At 44.2% G+C, this 21,569-nt stretch overlaps 1 protein-coding gene and 1 non-coding gene across 2 annotated transcripts in view; one reads left to right on the forward strand and one right to left on the reverse strand.

The window, feature by feature from the left end:
• Itga9 (integrin subunit alpha 9) overlaps nucleotides 1-21,569 on the forward strand; it is a 307,948-nt gene that overhangs the window by 102,054 nt on the left and 184,325 nt on the right. The window lies entirely within an intron of this gene.
• Nucleotides 3,158-3,264, reverse strand: LOC113195347 (U6 spliceosomal RNA). Its single transcript, XR_003302387.1, has one exon. It is a non-coding gene; the product is annotated as a U6 spliceosomal RNA (small nuclear RNA).

The following is a 21,569-nucleotide window of genomic DNA, read 5'->3' on the forward strand; positions in this document are numbered from 1 at the left end:
CTGTGGATCTGGGTGTGAGTCCCTGTGAAACCTGAGAAAATATTTTTTCTTAAATTTTAATTTGTTATATATGGCAACAGAATGCATCCCAATTCATGTTACACATATAGAGCACAATTTTTCATATCTCTGGTTGTACACAAAATAGAGTCATATCCTTTGTGTCTTCATATATGTACTTAGGGTAATGATGACCATCTCATTCCACTGTCTTTCCTACCCCTATATCCCCTCCATTCCCCTCCCTCCCCTTTTCCCCTTTACCCTATCTAGAACTCATTTAATCCTCCCGTGCCCAGCCCCCCAAAGCATATTATGCGCCCCCCCCAAAGCATATTATGGATCAGCATCCTTAAATCAGAAATCATTCAGCATTTGTTTTTTTTGGGGATTGGCTAATTTCACTTGGCATTATATTCTCCAGCTCCATCCTTTTACCTGCAAATGCCATGATTTTTTTCTCTTTTAATGCTGAATGGAATAATGCTAATATTCCATTGTGTATACATACCACATTTTCTTTATCCATTCATCTACTGAAGGGCATCTAGGTTGCTTCCACAGTTTAGCTATTAGAATTGTGCTGCTATAAACATTGATGTGGCTGTGCCCATGTAGTATGCTGTTTTTAAAATTTTTTGGATATAGCCTGAGGAGTAGAATAGCTGGGTCAAATGGTGGTTCTATTCTCAGTTTTCCAAGGATTCTCCATACTGCTTTCCATATTGGCTGCACCAATTTGCAGTCCCTCCAGCAATGTATGATGAGTGTGCCTTTTCCCCCACATCCTCACCAACACGTATTATTGTTTGTATTCTTTATAGATACCCTTCTGACTGGAGTGAGATGAAATCTTAGAGTGGTTTTGATTTGCATTTCTCTAATTGCTAGACATGAACAGTTTTTCATATATTTGTTGATTGATTGTATATCATCTTCTGAGAAGTGTCTGATCAGTTCCTTGGCCCAGTGGGATTGAAAGAATGGATAAACTGTCCCCATTAATCCTTGGGTTGTTTTTTTGTTTTGTTCCTTGATGTTAAGATTTTTGAGTTCTTTATATATTCTAGAGATTAGTGCTCTATCTGATGTGCGTGTGGTAATAATTTGTTCCCAATTAGTAGGCGCTCTATTCACCTCACTGATTGATTGTTTTGCTGGGAAGAAGCTTTTTAGTTTGAATTCATCTCACTTATTCTTGTGCTATAGGAGTCTTATTAAGGAAGTTGGGGTCTAATCTGACATGATGGAGATTTGAGCCTACTTTTCCTTCTAATAGATACAGTGTCTCTGGTTTAATTCTTAGGTCTTTAATCCACTTTGAGTTTTGTGCATGGTGAGAGAAGGAGGTTTAGTTTCATTTGGTTGCCTATGGATTTCCAATTTTCCAAGCACCATTTGTTGAAGAAGCTGTCTTTTCTCCAATGCATGTTTTTGGAGCCCTTGTCAAATATAAGATAACTGTGATTATGTGGGTTAGTCTCTGTGTCCTCTGTTCTGTCCTGTTCATCTACAGGTCTATTTTGGTGCCAATATCATGCTGTTTTTGTTACTATTGCTCTGTAGTATAGTTTAAGGTCTGGTATAGTGATGTTTAGTGATGCTTCACTCTTCTTGCTAAGGATTGCTTTAGCAGATGAATTTCACGACTGCTTTTTCTGTTTCTATGAGGAATGTCATTGGGATTTTGATTGCAATTGCATTAAATCTGTATAGTACTTTTGGTAGTATGGTCATTTTGACAATATTAATTCTGTCTATCCAAGAATAAGGTAGATCTTTCCATCTTCTAAGATCTTCCTTAATTTCTTTATTTATCATTCTGTAGTTTTAATCGTAGAGGTATTTCACCTCTTCTGTTGATTCCCAGTTTTTATTTTTTTTAATGCTATTTTAGATGGGGTAGTTTTCCTCATTTCCCTTTCAGAGGATTTGTCACTGATATACAGAAATGCCTTTGATTTATGGGTGTTGATTTTTGTATCCTGCTACTTTGCTGAATTCATTTACTAGTTCTAGAATATTTCTGGTGGAATTTTTGGGGTCTTCTGGATATAGAATCATATCGTTGGCAAATAGTGCTAATTTGATTTCTTTTCCTGTTTGTGTCCCTTTAATTTCTTTTATCTGTATAATTGCTCTGGCCAGTGTTTCAAGAATTATGTTACATAGAAGTGGTGACAGAGGGCATCCCTGTCTTGTTCCCAGTTTTTAGAGAGAATGCTTTGAATTTTTCTCCATTTATAATGATGTTGGCCTGGGGCTTAGCATAGATAGCTTTTACAATATTGAGATATGTTCCTGTTATTTCTAGTTTCTCTAGTGTTTTGAATATGAATGGGTGCTGTATTTTGTCAAATGCTTTTTTTGTGTCTACTGAGATGATCATATGGTTCTATTGATGTGATGAATTACATTTATTGATTTACATATGTTGAACCAACCTTTCATCCCTGGAATGAACCCCACTTGATCATGGTGTACTATCTTTTTGATATGTCTTTGTATTCGATTTGCCAGAATTTTATTGAGAATTTTTGCATCTATATTCATTGTATATATCTACATGTGTTCATTAGATGTGTCTTTGACTGGTTTTGGAGTCAAGGTGATACTGGCCTCATAGAATGAGTTTGGAAGTGCTCCCTCCTTTTCTACTTCCTGAAATAAATTAAAAAGTATTGGTATTAGTTCTTCTTTAAAGGTCTTGTAGAACTCAGCTGTGTGTCCAGCCGGTCCTGGGCTTTTCTTGATTGGTAGGCTTCTGATGGCATCTTCTATTTCATTGCTTGAAATTGATCTGTTTAAGTTGTGTATATTATCCTGGTTCAATTTGGGCAAATCATATGACTCTAGAAATTTGTTGATGCCTTTGATATTTTCCCTTTTATTGGAGAACAAGTTTTCAAAATAATTTCTAATTATCTTCTGTATTTCTGTAGTGTCTATTGTGATATTTCCTTTTTTAAAACCATGTATGTTAGTAATTTGAGTTTTCTGTCTCCTTCTCTTCATTAGCAAGGCTGAGGGTCTGTCAATTTTATTTTTTCAAAGAACCAACTTTTAGTTTCGTCTATTTTTTCAATTTTTTTTTTGGTTTCGATTTCATTGATTTCAGCTTTGATTTTAACGCCTGTCTTCTGCTTTTAGTGTAAATAAAAATATGGAACGCTTCACGAATTTGCATGTCATACTTGTGCAGGGGCCATGCTAATCTTCTGTGTATCGTTCCAGTTTTAGTGTATGTGCTGCCGAAGCAAGCACTGAGAATCTGCATTTGTAACACATGGTCAGATGCTGATGCTAGTCTGGGAACTACATTGAGGAACCCCAGATGACCTTGAGTAACCTTGGAAACAATTAGCTAGAAATACTGGGGACTCCTGAGTGTCACTGTTGGCAGTATTTTTTAGTAGTTCTCATAGGTCCTTAGAGAGACCTCACTATGTCCAAACCCACGCCCATAGCATTCCATTATGGGCACATAAACTGGGGACAGTGACCATGGCTTCTATTATCGATTTACCTCTATGTATCTAATTTTAATAGCTATTTTAATCATTTAATATTAATAAGGTACAAATAATAGAGTTTTCATGTATCTTTCACCCAACTTCTCCCAATGTTAAAATTTTTCCTTTTCATAGTATTTGATTAAAACTGGGAAGTCAATTAATTTAATACTTATTTATCTTTTTGATTTTTGGGTGTTGGGGATTGAACAGGGCCTTGCACATACTAGGTACATGTCCTATCTTTTTTTTAAGGAGAGCTCAAAGCCAGGAATCAATTTTAATTACCTTTATCCTCACTTTGGTAATGCCAGGCAGGGTAAGTGCTGGGTTTCTGAGACAGATTTGTTAAGTCTTCTGCAAAGCTTGGTTACCAAGGAGAAGAATCTAGACTGGACCAGTTTCCTATGTTCATTACCCATGCCCTGTGGCTAATCCAGCTTGTCCTTTAGAATTGACTATCTTATGAGGTACTGAAGTTCTTATCACCTGAGTTATTCAAGCATGAGCCATAGGAATTCTGTCTCCAATCCTGAGAATGGGCATGGGTGAGATGAGTTCAATTTGACCGAATCATACAATGCGCTCCCCGAGTGCTTGAAAATCCTGTGTCTCAATTGCTTTGTCAGAGTTTGTAGCTAACAGTGATTAGACTGTGAATCCTGTGATGTTACATGCCAATGTAGTTGCCCAAATGATCACCTTCCTGGAATTTAGTCTAAGTAGTTTGAGAGAGGCGCTGGACCATAGAGTCCTGTGACATGGCATTTGTATGTCCTATATCAGAGGCATTGAGAAGTCTTTGATAGACTGGTCTCTGGGAAAGAACAATGGCTGAGCATGAAGCTGGATTAGATTGGCCTCTTAACTTCTGCTGCCACAAAATACTGATGCTACTGAAGTTACTTGGAGAATGCACACCATTGAGTCGTGCCAGTGAGAGGCTTTCAACTATTTGAGGAGCACACCATGTGGATTAGTTGGCAATTTTACTGTATCCCAAAGTAGCTGCCTTAATCCTTCCTGGTCCCAGCATTTCTTCTCTGGGTTTGCCCACTGCTGGTTCTGGCTGAACTCCTTCTCAAGGGCACAGTAAAGGATGAAGGCAAAGGGTTTAGAATGTCCCTCTCAAGTGCTTGGCAGTTTTTGCTGGAGAGCTTTGGGGTCCTGGGGGTTATTCTGGTTGTTTCTAAAACACAGGGTCCAAAGAATCCACAAATCGCATCTTAGCTATGTGAAGCAAATGGGGTTAGTAGTGGAGAATGATGCAGCTCTGAGATGTGAAGAGGAGTGTGGAGACCAGGGTGCTTCACCAGGTGTCTTTGGACTGTGGAGGGGCTTGGTATTTCTGGATGGATTTGGTGGCTTCCACTTAACAGGTGGCTCCCTTCCTCCTCCTCCTGCCCCTTGGTAGCATCTGTCAGAATCCCTTGGGGTGTTTCATTACATGTCCAATCAAAAAGCCTGAAAGGCTCCCAGGGGTGGCGAATCTGCCTCTGTAGTGGAGCTGGGTGAGGCCCGCTGGGAGCATTTGTACCTTTCGCCAAGGCAAACTTTGACACTTGAGAGCTTCCTTCAGTTTCCAAAGATATGAAGGCTGTTATTTTAATCCTTTCCCCCCCGCCCCTTTTAAATTGCAAAGGGAAATAGTAATGGGATGAAATAACTGCAGGGAGTAGAGATGAGAAAATATTGGGAAAAAAATAGTTCAGAAGTGGTGTTAAGTGAGAAGCTGAGTTATGAGAACCCACTGATGAGACAGAAATAAAAAGCCCTAATTTAATGATCCAAATATGGGCTCTAATGGAGCTGTTTGTATTGGATGCTAGGAATGTATCAGAGATCAGTGGACCTTTTTAGATCAGGCCCCTCCCTCTCTGGGTTGCTGAAGAAATGGAGGCTCAAAAAGACCAAAAACGTATATCTCACTTGTTCTGAGAAGGAGCTGTTAGATTTCAGGTTGGTAACTGAAGACAGAAGAATATGCCCAAACGGCTAGTCCCTGGCATTGGTGGTGGTTGACGGGAGGTGTCTCCACAGCGGTGCTTGTGAAGTTCAGGAGGGGACCCATGACAGTAGCCAGTGCCTGGAGCTGCTGCTCTCTGGCCATGTTCACCCAGGACAGGGAGGCCAGCTGAAGACGGTTGTCCACGAGCTTGAGAAAAGGTGCAGAATTGAAGCCATCTTTATCAGGATGACTTGGATCTCAAAACCACATCTTGTTACACACCGTTCAGGGCCAGTAAATAAAGGGGCAATTGAGGTAAAAATTAAGACAATTGGACAAGAAGGCTGAGCCTGCTTAGCAAACTCAGAGGAGCTCTGGGTGGGAAGTGATCCAAGTGGCCAGAAGCAGTGCCTTGACATCAGGGACCAGATAGGATCCTGGTTTTTCTCCTTCACTGCAATCTTGAGCCAGTGATGTAGCCCTCTACCTTTCCATTTCCTCACCTGTGCATTTGAGATAAAGGTAGAACCTATTCAGTAGGATTACTGTAAGGACTAAATAAGGTAGCACGCCTCATGCAGTTAGAACTGCACCCAGCACTTACAGAAGGAAGTTGAAGCCCTTGAGCAGTACTGCAAGCCCTGAGGCATTAGACGACCTGAGCAGTGTGATGTTTCTGCAGGGACTCTTTTAGGAATAGAGTTCTTAGTTTTCTGACCCTGCTTTGTAGTAAGCTACCAGTGCACATGCAAGAGGAATTCAGCTGGAGGGAGGAGAAATGGCGCAGCCCTGAAATTCTCCTTTTACTGCTTTCAACATTGCTTCTTATTCTAATTTTCCAGTGAGTTTTGCAAAGCCTTGTTGAGTCATACATCCTGTAAGTTGAAGATGTGTGTGATTTTGAAGACCCCATGTGTGACACTGATGACACACCTCTAACCCTATCCTCACGCTTGACTCCTTTCAAAGGGTCTTTGTGTGCTCTGTCTCATTTAAACCTGACAGTGGTCTCTTTAGGTTCTGTGAATCTCATTTTACAGTCATACAGTGATGACGTCAGAGCCTCTTCAGCTGGTGAGTGACAGAGCTGGGATTTTAACCTTAGGGGCTTCGGGGGTATAGTGCTCAGCTGCTTGGTCACTTCGGAGTCTCATTCATTCAAATGATTCTTTTCATTGAAGGATGATGTCCCCTCTTTTCTTGCTCTATAGTAAGCCACCCCAAAACTTGAGGGTGTGAAACAACTATTTTGTTTTGCTTGTGGATTCTGTGGGTCATTGAGACCAGACACAAAGGATGGCTTGTCAGTATTTCATGACACCAGGAGCCTTGGCTGGGGAGATTCCACCACCAAGCTGAAATCACCTGGGATTCTTCACTCAAAATAATCCTCAAATGTTCTGTTGGCCAGAATACCCACATGTCCCCTCTCGGCATGCTCCCTCTGCTTGGCTGACTTGAACTTCCTTTGGAGTGTGGAAGCTGGATTCCTAGTGGCAGTCCCTAAGAACAGGGTGGAAGTGCACGGTGCCTTTATGATCCAGCCCCAGAGTCACAGACTTAGTGATTTGAGGAGTCCATAAATTGCCCAAGTTTAAGGGGAAGGCATGTGGACCCCACCACTCAGGGAGGAATGTCAAGGTTGCGTTACAGGAAAGCAGAGGACTGCAAGGAGGGAAATACATTTTTATGTTAAGGGAAGAGAAAATGACCTATGTGTTCTAGGCCCAGGGAACCACGGGTAAGGGTCCTGGTGGAGGGTCAGGTCAGCTTGGACGACCTGGTGGTGGGTCATTCCTTGACCCAGAGGTGTTTGCTCTGTCCGTCTCTGAGTCAGGCAGAGTGAGCAGGGTACCCAGACATGGTGCTCCAGACGATCCCTTCACATGCAGTCCTCGGACTTTCTAGTAAATTCTCATCCCATTGAAAATTTGACCTCGCTGAAGACCGTTTTTAAGATTTATTTATGTTTAGTGCAGGCCTTACCAAGTTCCATTTACTATCTAAGAAGTGAAAAGTTCATCCCATGTCCTGTCTGGCTTATATTTCAGTCCGATGGGAAGGAAAAAAATCGGCACCCGGAGAAGATGGGTTGTAAAAGTTTATTTTACATGGATGTGAAGTTTATTTTTGGTCCTGGTGTTCTTCGTGGGGTGGGTATTTCTTTTAAGCCCGTTAATCGTGTATTTCCTTCTCATTTGCCACTCCCTCCCAGAATAAGCTCTCTCTGTTTTTGAATCATGTTCATGTTCTCAGAGTGTCTAACTTTAAATAATGGCTGGAGGAGCTCCAATTTAAGTAGAGAGTAAAATCTGATGGCTTTTTGACCTTTGGGTTAGGATCAAGTGCGGTGTAACAAAGTATCCGTCCCAAGAGTCACCTTTGCTGATTTTTTTTTCCCTATTATTCTTTCCTGTTATTCCACATTCGTGCAGGTCTTACAGCCAAGGATGGTTACATTAAGATCCAATCTGAAATTAAAACTTAAGGTTTTAAAGCAGTAAGCTACAAAGCTGTTGAACTCTCCCTGGGAGGTGGTTACCTTTTCCTAAACTTCCTGAGTTGTCTCCTCTTAGCCCCAGAGTTGATTTCTTAGCCTTTGGAAAGTTCCCTGACCTTTCTCTGCCATTTCCCATCAGAGTGGGGGATAGGAATTGTGAGCCTCTAAGGTCACTGTCTCTGCAGCTGTGTTCCTTTGCTGCAGAGGCACAGCTCTCCTGGCGGGGCACGCTCGGCCCTTTCCGGTGATGCAGGTCTGAGGTCACACTGGAAAAGTGGGTCCACTTGGGCAGTGGGACCCCGGCAGGATGTGAGCAGTTTGGCTCAGACTTCCAGAACTGGAGCACATTCACAGAATCTTCCAGAAGAACCTGCCCTGGAATGGCCTTCTTGGGTCTTTTTGATCTGTGTACAGAGTCTATTTTCTTCAAGGCAGTTCCCAGAGGAGACCCTTCAGGTCAAGGCTGATAGAGAGGGTGGGGAACAGCTGTACATAGCTGCCTTTCAGTGTTGGACAGCAACAAAAAACATCCATTGGTGAGAATCTTGGTGGGGAGGAAGTTTAGGCAGCCACAGACGGCTTGTCACCCGGGGTGCCCATGCCCCTGCCACTGGTGTGGCACCACTTCATACACTACTATTTGGCACAGATCCAAATATCATCCTGCTTGCTGGTACAGAGCTCTGCCAGGGGCAGCAGCCCCGGATCATTGGCCGGCCACCAGCAGGTGGCTAACAGCATATTCCTAGATCCATAGCTGCTAGAGTTCGCTCAGGCTGCGTCTTAGTTTGGCTTTCTCTTCTGTCTTTTATTTGATGGTCAATAAAGGTATTAAGAGTTGCAAAAATAACACTGGTGCTGGTGGCTCGTATTTATCCAATGCTGACTACGCCCACCTGACCATAGGTCAAGGTTTCAGAATTGAGTTCCAAGGGGGCTAATTTCAGATCATCTGAAAAATCTGTCTCCAGAAAATATACTAGAGTCGAGTCGAAGGCTTCTTTTGGACCGACTGTTGTCAGAAGTGATGGAAAGGTCCAGAGTGCCTCAGGGAAAACTCACTGTCCTGCTGCCAGAGCCAGTGGAGCCTCAGGTGGCTTCACTGTGGCCATTATTTGTGTAGTGCCTGCCCTGGGTACTGCTGGTCACTGGGGATGCAGAGATGGCCAATCCTCTGTCCTCATCCTCAGGGAGGACACAGTTGATTTTGCCAGCTTGTGCAAAATAACCCTTCTGGCAGCTGGCACACAGGACTGGGGGAACACCAGGGAGAAGATGCATTTGGCCTTGGCCTGGAGCAGCCTCCGAACATGTCTCTGGTGGTGCCGAAATCCAGGGCCTTGAGCATGAAGTGCTCTACCATCAAGCTACATCCTCAGTCTCTTTGCACCTTTTCATGGAGACGCTCGCCACCTTCCTGCAGATGGGCTAAGTGTGGAATCCTGATATTTTCCATTAAGAAGAGGAGGCCAAGCTTTTGATGAGGACGTGGCCTCTCAATGTGGAGATCTTGGTTTTGTTTTGAGGGATTTCATTGGCACCACTGCAAGGGAGGTCGGGAGAGGTCCCACCTGGGGTTGGAGGTCAAGATGAGGAGAGAGTAAGGGGGGGACTCCATGAGGTGTGTGGAAATGCTGAGAAAGCCACAGATACGCACGTGGATCCCGGCCACAATCCCTGTGACAAAAGCACAAATGACAGAATCGAGTCAGCCCCCCCCCCCCGGTCACAGCTCAGGGACCTGTGCTTCTGGATGGAAATCGTCTCGTCTGACACAGGCTGATGCCTGCCCTTTAGGAACACATCCCGGCTGTCCAGTCCCTAAGCTCTGTTCTCTGATGTGATGAGGTGGTCGTGGTTTGGGAAGATGAGAGGGATTGAGGGTTCCACCCAGAGGGTCATATGCTTCCCATGGTGCTGCCTATGACATTTGCTGTGGATGAGGCGAACGTTCACGTGCTGTTAGGCAGGCGTGGCCGAGCCTTGGGCCCACTGCCTCTCTTCCCATTTCTTCCCGAGGTGAGAGTGTCTTGGGCCTCCTTGTTTTCGTTTTCTTGGTTATAAGAGGACTCTGATTGGACATGGAGTGATTGTAATCCTACAACCCAAGTGATGCTTCTGGCCTCAGCTGAGCCAAGTGTGGTACTCACCCTTGCAGGTGACAATGTTGAGAGCAACAGGCCTTTTGTGTCCTTGGGCTCTTTGGAGACCCCCAGATGTGACTGCACAAAGCCCAAGGACCAACAGTAGTGCCAGCTATTTCTGCTTTGGATCTATCACCCAAGTGGATTTTTGTACCCTTTTTCCTTTGTATTTCTCAGATATCCTTAAAAGGTGTAAAGAAGTGGCAGGATGGTGACTGGAAAGATAAGTGGCTTCACTGATTTTTTGGAATAATTAGACTCCCCAATCCCATGAGTGACTTTTCCTGAATTGTCTTTTTTTGGTCTCCTACTTGATCACGTGGTGGTACAAAAGGAGCCATTAACAAAACCTTCCATTTTTCACATTTATGGTGAAGCTTTGTAAGTTCTTCCTGCAAAAGATGACTAAGTGCACAGAACATGCAAAAAAAAGTAGTAGTTCTGTGGAGATGCCCAGTTTTATTTAGTCGAAAGCATCACTCAGAGTATAAATAGGCCCTAAATGATTTGCATGTTGGTCTTTCTCCCCAAAGGGCTTCGCTATTATCTTGCACCATCATCTTTATGTTGTATTGGAAAAATCTGGGATTCTTTTCCCCTTGGTCATTATTTACTTTTGTAAAATAATGTAGTTCTGAAGAATTCTGGCTATTTAATCTCAAGCCTAAACATGGTTTCTAGTCAGGAAAAAGATATTCAGCAACATTGGGTATTTTTAGTTCTAGAGAGATTTTTCTCCCTGTCTCCAGGGGTGAAGGGGTGGCTGTGGCTACGAGGTGCAAGAAATGTTCTGTGGGGGAAGATTCTCTGCCTCCTGTTCCTTTTTCTCTAAAAACTCCTGTTCCCCACGTGGGGGACGGGGGTGAGGGGCAGGACGTTGGACTTTGGAACTTTTAAATGTGCTGCTTAGTGTTGTTAAATTTTAGTTCATTGCTGGGAAATTGAGGATGAGCTCATTTCAGAAGGAATTACATATCTTATGAGCCAGCACAGGACAAGGGGAGGGAAAACTGCCTCCTTTAAAAGGGACTGTGTCCTTAGAGGGACATGGAATGCCTTGGTGCTTTTTGGTGAGAAACATCAAAGTCAGTCTGCTTGCGATGAACTTTAAGGAAGGTGGCACCTGTTCTCCTTCAGTCTTGTCTTGGCACCCCTTGAGGGATTTCTTCCTTTTGCCCATCCTGAGGTCTCCATGGCCTGGCCATGCCACAGGGGATCCTCGACCTTGGCCATCTTTGTTACACCTGCTGACTTTGACAGGAGAGACTGTTCTCTGGGGTTCCCGGCCCACTCTTCTGATTTGGCTTTAGATAGCATGAGGAATTTTGCTTGGCATCCTTTAGTCCCTAAAAATAGAGATGAAAGGAAGGTGCCTCCCATCATCTAAAATCTCAGCACACTCAAAACAGTTCCTCCTGGCAAGTCCTCCCCTGGCTCTGTGTCCAGGTCCCTGGAGCCTGCAGGGAATAGCCTCCTCATGGTGGGAGGGAAGGAAGAAGGAAAAGAGCCCAAGATATCTCCTCCATGTGCTTAAGGCTTGATCATGTGCCATCACACGCTGTCATCCAGGGCTGGGAAGGGGGGGTACAGCAGGGCTGGGGAGGCCACCATGGTGTGTAACCAGTGCGGGGGGGAGGGGCAGTGCAAGAGGTGTGAGTGTGTGTCATTGTCCCCTCCATCAACATTACATTTCCAGCTCTTCCCAAGAGAAGTTGGAGACCCTGTCCCCTGGTGTCTGGCAGGGACCTCCCTGCTGCCCCAGGGAAGCACTCTCATCCTCTCCATTCCTCTTCTACCCTCTCCATGCTGCTGCCAGCCTTCTAGGCCAAGAAAAAGCACATGTCACAGAAAACCCAAATAAGAATTTTAAAACACAGATGTGTATCATGCTCCCACAGGAGCAGTTGGCACTGATACGGTGTCTGCATGGTCACTGAGGATCCAGGATCCTTCTCTTTCTGTTCCACCATCCTTAGAACGTGGCATCTAGTCTCAAAGCTAGTCTCCGACCTCGTGGCTCAGTATGGTGGTTGGAGTTTGAGCCATCATACCCAAATTCCAGATAGGAAAGAGAAGGAAGAGAGAAGATGAGTACAAAAGAGTCTATCTCACAGCTTATTTGTCTCTCTCCATGGAAATTGCCTGGAAGCCTTATAGGATGGTCTCTGCTTACATCGTATTGATCACCTCTTCTTCCCGGGGAGACGGGGAAATATTGCCCTTGAGCCAGGTACTTTGCAGACTAGAATAAAACAGAGTTCAGTGAAGAGTGAAAAACGGAGCATGAATATCAGCCAGGCAAACAGCAGTCTCTGCTATGGTCTAGCGTAGTTGAAGACCTCACATGTGAACCTTAACATGTCCTGCCAGGAATTCCAGACACTTGTATCAGCCCGGGGCATGTAGGACGGCTGGTTCACAGGCCATCTCTTTTGAATGTGTCAGATTCAGCCCCTGCTCCCCTTTAGTGCATCTGCCATTATAAGTGCCTTCTTGTTAAGCGTTTTTAAAAAATGACTTCTTCCCAGGAAGCTTTGACTTATACTTCGACTTATACTTAATAGACTATTAATGGTTGTGGAGTTAGCAGTTAAATTAACAGCATCATTCTAGGCCTTGACATAGAAGCAGTATTGGTAGATAAAAAGTTTCACTACCGAGTCCAGATGTTGGCAAAACGAGATAGTTTTGCCACTAGTCACTGTGAGGGAGAGAGCTTTATTCATTTTAAAAATTGCTTCTTGTTTCGGTTCTGTTTGAATTTTGAACTAACAACATGGAAAGGGGATGTATCTGAGAACACATGTGTCAGTACTTGGTTCGTGGAAGGGCAGGGAATCCTCCTTGGAAGTCTAGTTATGTAGATTTTTCTTTCACTGAAAGAAAGCTCCGTGGATGGATCTGCTCAGGATGGCTGGAAGGAAGGGCTTGCCCTTCTACTCCGGGAAGAAGGAAGCTCCAGGACGTCCTCGTGGGTCGTGTCTTTGATGAGCCCTTACCACGTGACTGGCTGACTCACTGTGTCTGCTGAGTCTCGGGAGAGGTGATGTAACCAGGGACTGCAACTTGTAGGGAGAGGGGAAAATCATTGTTGGCCCCCGTCTCTGGCACTGGAAGCGTAACACGGCTCTGGCCAAAAGCAGATGGAGGTTTGCAGCTACGTTTTGTAAATTCTGTTTTAAGCACTGGTTGTAAGGCTCTGTTGTTTCCTCTTCCTTATTGTCTCTTTCCTCCATTCTCTTTTTCTTTCCTGTCTCTTCTCATTTTATTCAGATGTGCTCACGTATGCAGCCATTCTGCTCTCCCTAAAGCAACTCAGGTCTGATCTTTGGAAATGCATGATTGAGGAACCCAGGGGTCTGCCTGCAGTATTTCTGTTTTTGAACCCAGTTAACAAGAACTAAGAAGTCAAGTAGAAAGAACTTGGACTTGGGTGCTTTAACCACATGGATATGCATTCTAGCTTTATCATTATTGGCTGTGAGAGTTTGGGCAAGTTGCTTTACTTCTCTCGACCTCCTGAACTTCATTTGTAAACTGACCTTAATTCCAAATTTCAAGGATTGTTACAAAGATTAGATGAAATCAATAAAAATCCAAAGAGATGAAGACCATATTGTGCTGGGCTACATAGGCCATGCTAAGAAGTTGGAATTTATTTATGTGCTTTGAGAAGCAAGGCAGTGACATGATATGATTAATGCTTTTAAAACAAAGATCACTCTGGGCTTTATGGAGAACGTGGGTTTGGTGTGGATGAGCAGGAGTGGAAGCAGATACCTGAACTAGAACATAAGAACCCTGGGCAAGGGAGCTGGGCTAGTGTGACCGCACAGGGGACAGAAGAGTCTGGAAAGCATTTGGAGGTGAGGACTGTAGGAATAGCTGATACCTTAGACATGGAAAAGGGATGAAAGACCACAAGCAAGCGTGGATCCCAGATTTGGGCCTTGAGTGTGAGAGGTGGCAGTGCCTGTTGGACAGCGTTGTAGAGGACAGTGCCTGTGAGTGATGCCTACAAAATATTGGCTGGACCAGAGCATCAGGAGGAGAGAGGTGCACATGATCTTGGGCCACGCTGGATGTTGAATGCAGGGGGATGGGCCAAGTTCCACTTCTGCTCTTCCTTTGAACCTGTTTTCATCTACCCCATTTAGATGGCAGCTTCCAGAATTGAGTTGGACAGTATTGAGCAAGGAGTGACAGACTCCTGATGGGCATAGGGTCCCCACTATTCATCCACCTCGTGAACACCTTAGATGGCTCTGGTGCATGAAGAGAAAGAATGAAGTGAAAGGGGGCCAGGGTAGGATCTGCATGGGCTTTAGAATCTGAGCAATCTCCTAAAGATTGCTACAGTGACATCACTGTAACAGGCAGGTCCAGGACCTCGCGCCGCGGGATTTGCAATTGGACGGATGCATCTCTGGATTTGGAACCTTTTGAGAAACACTGTCCTGGAAGGTTTTCTGGGTGGCCTTACTCTGGTTCTTTTCCTCTTCCTTCTCCTCCTCCTTTTTTTTTTTTTCTTCTTCTTTTTTTTAATTAGCTTGGTGGCAGCAACTCCTTCCTGCTCATACTTCAGACTCTGGAAGCAATTAGAGGCAGGCAGCCTCCCCAGGAAGAAACGTGTGTTTTGTGAGCATGCTTCCCAAATCATGGCAAGGGCAGCAAGCGAACACCACAGTGACGATTTCGCAGTCATGTATTGTCGTGGTGTTCGAGTCTAGATAAAAGTCTTTGGCAAATCTGTAGAGAATATTTCAGAGAGGGGAAAGAGGGAGGCCAGAATTTATAGGGTCTAAAAATAGTAGTTCAAGTGCAGCTGTGTTTAGCTTGTCAGGGAACCTGTTGAGTCGGGACAGGCAGGGGATTTTTATTTCTCTGGGTCTGAGGTCATTTGTCTTGTTTAAGAAAGGGCAGCAAACATTTCCAAATAGGGTTTGATTTTTGAGGGAAGGAAGATGTCTGAATGCATACAGTATTTCTTGGTGTCTCTCTCTCTCTCTCTCTCTCTCTCTCTCTCTCTCTCTCTCTCTCTCTCTCTCTCCCTCCCTCCCTCCCTCCCTCCCTCCCTCCCTCCCTCCCTCTCTCTCTCTCTCTCTCTCTCTCTCTCTCTCCACTCTCCCTCTCCCTCTCTCTCTCCACTCTCCAAGCCTGATTTTTAGGCATGAAAGGAGAGTTTGGCTCTCTTAGTAGAGGAAGTGGGGCTGTCCGGTGGCAGGATTTCAGAGATGCTGGTGGTATTGCTTGTGGATGGCACATTTGATGACAGCAAGACCAAGCACTGGTGGCAAGAGTCCAACTGTTTGGTCTTGCTGGGTTTTGCACAGATCCTTTATTTGATACCAGGGATTGAACTCAAGGGCACTGGACCTCTATGAACCATATTTCCAGCCATATTTTATATTTTATTTAGAGACAGGGTCTCCCTGAGTTGCTTGGCACCTCACTTTTGCTGAGGCTGACTTTGAATCTGAGATCCTTCTGCCACTGGGATTACAGGCGTGCACCACTGTGCCTGGCACAAACCCTTTAAATGGAAGAAGTAAACTCATAGTTGAAGAAATAGCAGTATGACTTCTCCAAGACTGAATAACTGACTTCCATACCTTCATTCTCCCATTTCTAGTAAGGGATGAGGTCAATGTCTTGCTCCACAACCCACAAAAGGTGTTCAACCTGCTCTATTCTAAGCAGCCCTCAGGCCTCAATATAGATGGTCCCCAACCTAGGATAGTTTGACTTATGATTTTGCAACTTTCTTTGGTGCCAAAGCTATATGCATTCAGTAGAAATTATACTTTGAACTTTGATCCATTCCTGGACTAGCAATGTGTGGAACAACACCGTCTCATGACGCTGGGCAGCCGCGTGATCACCAGGGAGATCCACCATACTCTCGGTGTACTGTGTTGCCTAGCTCTGGTGTTTGGTAGGTTAGGTGCACCAGGTACATTTTCAACTTAGGATATCTTCAACTTCACATTGGTTTTACTGGAATATAATTCCCTCTTAAGTCAAAGCGTATCTATACTTAAAAATACTGGCGGGCTGGGGCTGTAAATCAGCAGCAGAGCTCTTGCCTAGCATGCGTGGGGCACCACATAAAAACAAACAAAGGCATTCTGTCCATCTAGAACTACAAAAAAAAAAAAAAATGTGGGCATGTCAGCATCCCTGAGTTCTTCAGCCAGTAGGACTTCACATCCCCTGCCCTTCAGTAGTTGAAAGTTGGCTGAAGTGACTTCTGTGGATGTTGTACCTGAAGGTTCTTGGGCCCATTTGTTTCTAGGCCAGAGGTTGGAAACTGTCCTGCTGGCCGAATCTTGCACACTGGTGTTTTGTGGGCCCTGCATCATACAGGCCTACACAATGGCCAATATTTTAAAAGCTGGGATTTTTTTTTTGATACACCTTGATTTCTGTGTTCTTGAGGGGTTCTCTAAGATCCATCCTTGGTTTAGACTTCTTCCTTCAAGGGACCCAGGTTGCTGTGCATAGGTCCCAGTCTTCCCAAAGGGAGCTTTCGGTCCTTTTGGGAAATGGTCCCCGCACTTCCCTTGAGGACAGTAAGGAAAGGGTCAAATAATTTGTTGCATGTTGAGCGCCCAGAAAATACCTGCCTGGGCACAGCGAGCACTGCAGAAGTGTAGCTGTTCTTGTCACTGTCATTGTGGCCTTAGTGTGATTTCCGTAAGGTTCTGTGGAGGACGTTGTTCTGAAGCCCCATGAAAGACAGGTCTGTTGGATCTCAGTGCCAGGAAACGGTTGTCCTTTTTCTGAGTGACTACCTTATGCTATGACTCTTCTTTATTTACTTATTTTAATATTTCACCGATCCTTTAATTTAGAAATTAGTCCACATGATACAATATAGAACATACTGGAAAAGGAAAATTAAGGACAATGTGTAACAAACCACATATAACTTCATAAGCCATAAGAAAATAGCTTAGGCAGATTGAAGAACTCATTCATAGGTTAGTTTATACAATGCTATCACAAACATCAACATGTATATTTTTCTCAACAGTTAGAAATCTTAGGAACCAGATGCACTTTTTCTAGCAATTTCTAGCAAAGAAGGAAAGGAGGATGATATGCGAATAGTAATTCAGTTCTGGCAGTTTAATGGGATAGCCAAACAAAGCCTGCAAATGCTGATGCATTCTGATGCATATGGAAATACAAAGAAATCATTAAATACTGTTACATTCCATGACAAGAACTATGATTGCGTTGAAAATTTCATCAAGTTTCCATGACTCTTACTTCTAGCTTCACCTTCTGGGAAGCTCTGAGGCAGTTCTGTACTTCAGGGCCAGTGGAGGACACGCAGGCACGTGTTTCCTTGATACCTTGATCTCACACTCTGTCATTTTCTTGCTACTGAACTTTTCCTACTTGCTCATTTTATCAGGGGCATTTTGGTAAGCAGCCTTGAATCATGTTTGTACAAGGCTGCGTATGAATTAAAAACACAAGCAAAGCATCTATACCCCCTGAGAGAGGAGGGTTATGTCACCACCCCGAGTGGATGCCCATGCTGGACAGGTCCACATCTAAACCTGGGACTCGCACAGACTCTCCTTCCTGGATACCACTGACCTGTAGCTCTCATATCCTGCTTGGTTCTGTCAACTATGCTCACCTTTCCCCTTTAAACTTCGACACCTGGATCCTCTGTTAATGAATTGGGAGGGCTTATTTACCTGGGTTGGCTGATGTCAGCTGCAACTGCCTAACAACAAACCACCTGAAATTGTGGCACACAGCGAGAAGCATTGCCCCTTGGAGACATGGGGTGGTAGTAGCTCCCTGCTGCTTTACCACAGGGGTCTCCCTTTTATACCTGCCCCCTCTTTTGCAAATAGCCCCTCTAGTGACCCTTTCTCAGTCTTTCTGTTTGCAAGAGACGTCCGTTTCTGGCTAGGACCCTCATGGATAGGTGCTCAATAAGTGCACAGTGGATTATCAGGCCTCTTTGCTTCTCCTTTCCTCTGGTCTCTACTTAATGGTCACTTCTAGCCTGAAAACCCCGTGGGATATGAGATCTGGGATCCTTCCCTCCTTCCCCAGCGCTTGTCTAGCCAGCATCCCTCTCCCGAGCACCCAGCAGAGGAAATTCATCAGAATCTCTTTTTCTTTTCCTTCTCTGGAAATTCTGGCACACCCTTTGAGACAATTGGGGAAGGATTCTCTTGGTTGCAACATTTTCCCCATCAACTATGGAAAATTTATGTCCCAGAAGTGATTTCTGCCCTATCGTGTTCCCAGAAGGGGATACAGAAAATGTGTGCAGTTAAATGAAGGCTCAGTATGAGGAACTGTATGTAAAACCCACCAATAATAATCCCCTCACTCAATTTGGGCAAGAAGCTAAACACTGTGGTGCCTGACTCCATAGGACAGGACAGTATGTTTATTTTTTTTTTAAACAGGAGAAAAAGGGCCCCCAAATTTTAATGTCTTGAAGGAGTTTGAGAATCCCTGGGGGCATTTCCCAAACTGCCTCCAATGAACATTGTAGTTTGTTTAAAAATTCAGATTTCCAGTGATTCAGGTTCCCTGGGCCTGGGTTGGGCCTAGGAATCTGTTTCCAACGTGTGTCCCAGGTAATTCATATTCATCATGTGCAGGAAGCTCTGGGCCTGGCTAGCGATTCTCATACACATTGGTCTTTTGGCTAAGGAGAAATCCACTGATGATAATGGCAGTGAACAAGAGTATATGACACTTACAAAGCGCTGTACGGTTTGCTGAGGCTTTACATGTATGGTCTCGTAACCACGTTTGCCCTTTGGGGGCTGGTTCTTGTCTAACATTGCCAACATTATTTTACCAGAATGAAACGGGAAGAATGGTACTAGCAGAATTTTGTGAAATAGCCAAATTACTGCCCGATGCAAAGATACAGAAAATGTCATGCTATAAATATGAAAGCACCAGGCAAACAGCCCACCCTTTAGGAGCCTCTGCATGATTTTTTTTAAATTTAATTTTTGTTTTAATTAGTTATACACAACAAGAGAATGACTTCTTGATAAGATTCGTTCAATTCACTCCATGCCTGGATCATGCAAGAGGTGTTTCTAGAAAGCTCTGAAGAGGGTTGTCCCTGACAGATGGCTCTAGGCAGACATCTCTAGGCAAGGGGAATCTCGGTCCACTGTGATCTGGAAGGGAGCACCATGTTCCCTCCTAAAATAGGACACAATGGCTCTTTGTTACAGGTATGAAACCTCTCTTTAAGAAGGCCATGTCTTTACCGAAGTACTTCTGCAGAAAACCATGCCTAGAAAATGTATAATTACTCAGATGCCCGATGGCTTCGCAGCCTTTGATATCAAATGCATTGTTATTGGGTTCTGAGATTTTTTCCAAACTATTAATTGATGTATTTGGGAAGGCATCATGTTATTGGATTTTAATCGGTTTCTGGGCGGCCTGGGCTTCCTATTAACTTAGAGATCATCTGGTTCTTGCTTCTGTGAACCACTCAGGAAATGTCCTGCTGGCAAAGCTGAGTTCTCTGGAGGAGTGAACTGTTCTGTTTTTCTGTTGCCCCACACATTCTGTTGTGACATTTAGTTCTCTCATTTTTTTTTTTCATTCCCAATCGGCATAATTTTTTTTTTTCCGGCCTTTTGCAGGGTCTGTGGCAGTGTTGAATAAATACAAGCCCATGGGCTGGGAGGACAGGAGCTATGAGGTCCATGTGCTTATTGTTACCACCCTCATTGGTGGTGGTATCCTAGTCTGGATTTTTTTAGCATCTCTCTTTTTACCATATATTGCCTTGTTTATCTGCAAAGATACACATGATATTTATTTTTTAAATTCTCTATTAAAATAGCATCGACTGAGATTCAAATCTCCATTAATGGAACCAGTAAATGTTATATATTCAAAAAGTCTCCATTCCCAAGGCTGAGATCAGGGCATGTGGTTGAGACCCAAAGGACCTTGAAACATGCATCTCCAGAACTGAACTTGCACATTTGCCTATGAACTACGTTGGGAGGATGCGTCGAAGCCCCACTTCCTAATCCAGTGATGAATTCCAAGCTTTTGGGTATTGTTTTTCTTCCTGAAAGACAGTTTTTCTGCTATGATATTTGAGGTTCAATTCAAGGGCAGTTTTGGATGGATCAGTACTGAATGGGGAGAGATTTTTTTTGTTGGGGGATGGGCACTGGGAACTGAACCACAGCTGAGCTACACCCCCAGCCCTTATTTATTCATCCATTCATTCATTCATTAGATTTTAACACTGGTTCTCACTATGTTCCCCATTCTGGCCTCCAATTTACCATCCTCCTGCCTCAAGCCCCAGAGTCACTGGGATTACAGGCATACACCCCCACACCTGGATGGGGAGATTTCTGAGTGCTGCATATCTTATAATGTCTTTTAAAGAACCAAATCAAAACCCACCCATCCATTTACCCCCACCCCACTCATGCATCCATTCACCCCCATTCCATAACTCCTACACAATACCTGGCACTGTTTACGTGCTAGGTTCGTTAATATAGTAATAATAATAATCATCACTTATTGTTGTTATTGATACACCTACTGTGTGTCAGCCAGCCTCCAGTCTTTAAAGCAGTTTTGGGAGCTAAGAATTGTATCTTCTGTTTTATGAGAGAACCACAGCTCACCTGGGCAGGTAAAGTGGAGCAGGCCCGAGACATCTTTGGGACATTGGGACCAGAGCAGCATCTCCTTCTCTTCCTTTGGAGAGTGGTATGTGCCTGCTTGTGGCAGGCCAGAGCCGGAACAGGCCTTGCTTGCCATGTCTTCTGTCCCTGGGGGTATCTTCCGGTTGTCAGTGGAACTGAAAGACTCGTCCGCTCTCCTTTCTCTGCTTTGCCATTTACAACCGCTCAGAAATATGAGCCAGGTGCAGTGGCACACACCCACGATCCCGGAAACTAGAGAGGCTGAGTCAGGAGGATCCTAAGTTCGTAAGCTTGAGGACAGTCTGGGCAACTTAGGAAGACTCTGTTTCAAAAGGAAAAAATTGAAAGGACTAGGGATGTAGCTCAGTGGTAAAGTACCCCTGGGTTTAATGGCCAGTACTCCCAAAACAACAATCACAAGAAATTTGAATCTAATTCTGTCTGGACTCTCCCGTCATTTGTACCAAAATGCAAATGGAGTTTCTCTTAGTGGACATCTAAATGCTTAAAAGTTATAAATCAAAATAATATTGAAGAAGCTCTTTTCTGTCCTTGTACCCTGATAGACTCTTATAGCATCCTGGGAGGCTGGGGTCTGGCCCATGTCTTACCACCCTCTTTCTTCCTTTCTGACTCCATCCCCCATTGCATTGGTCTCCCATGCATGTGTGAGAATGGCCCAGCCAGGACAGTCCTGCACGCATGTGGCCACTCATCCTAGGTCCACCCACCCACCCCTTTGGAGGTCATAGGTGCTTCTCTCATTTTTAGGAG

This window comes from Urocitellus parryii, chromosome 3, assembly GCF_045843805.1.
Source record: "Urocitellus parryii isolate mUroPar1 chromosome 3, mUroPar1.hap1, whole genome shotgun sequence".
Classification (NCBI taxonomy): domain Eukaryota; kingdom Metazoa; phylum Chordata; class Mammalia; order Rodentia; family Sciuridae; genus Urocitellus; species Urocitellus parryii.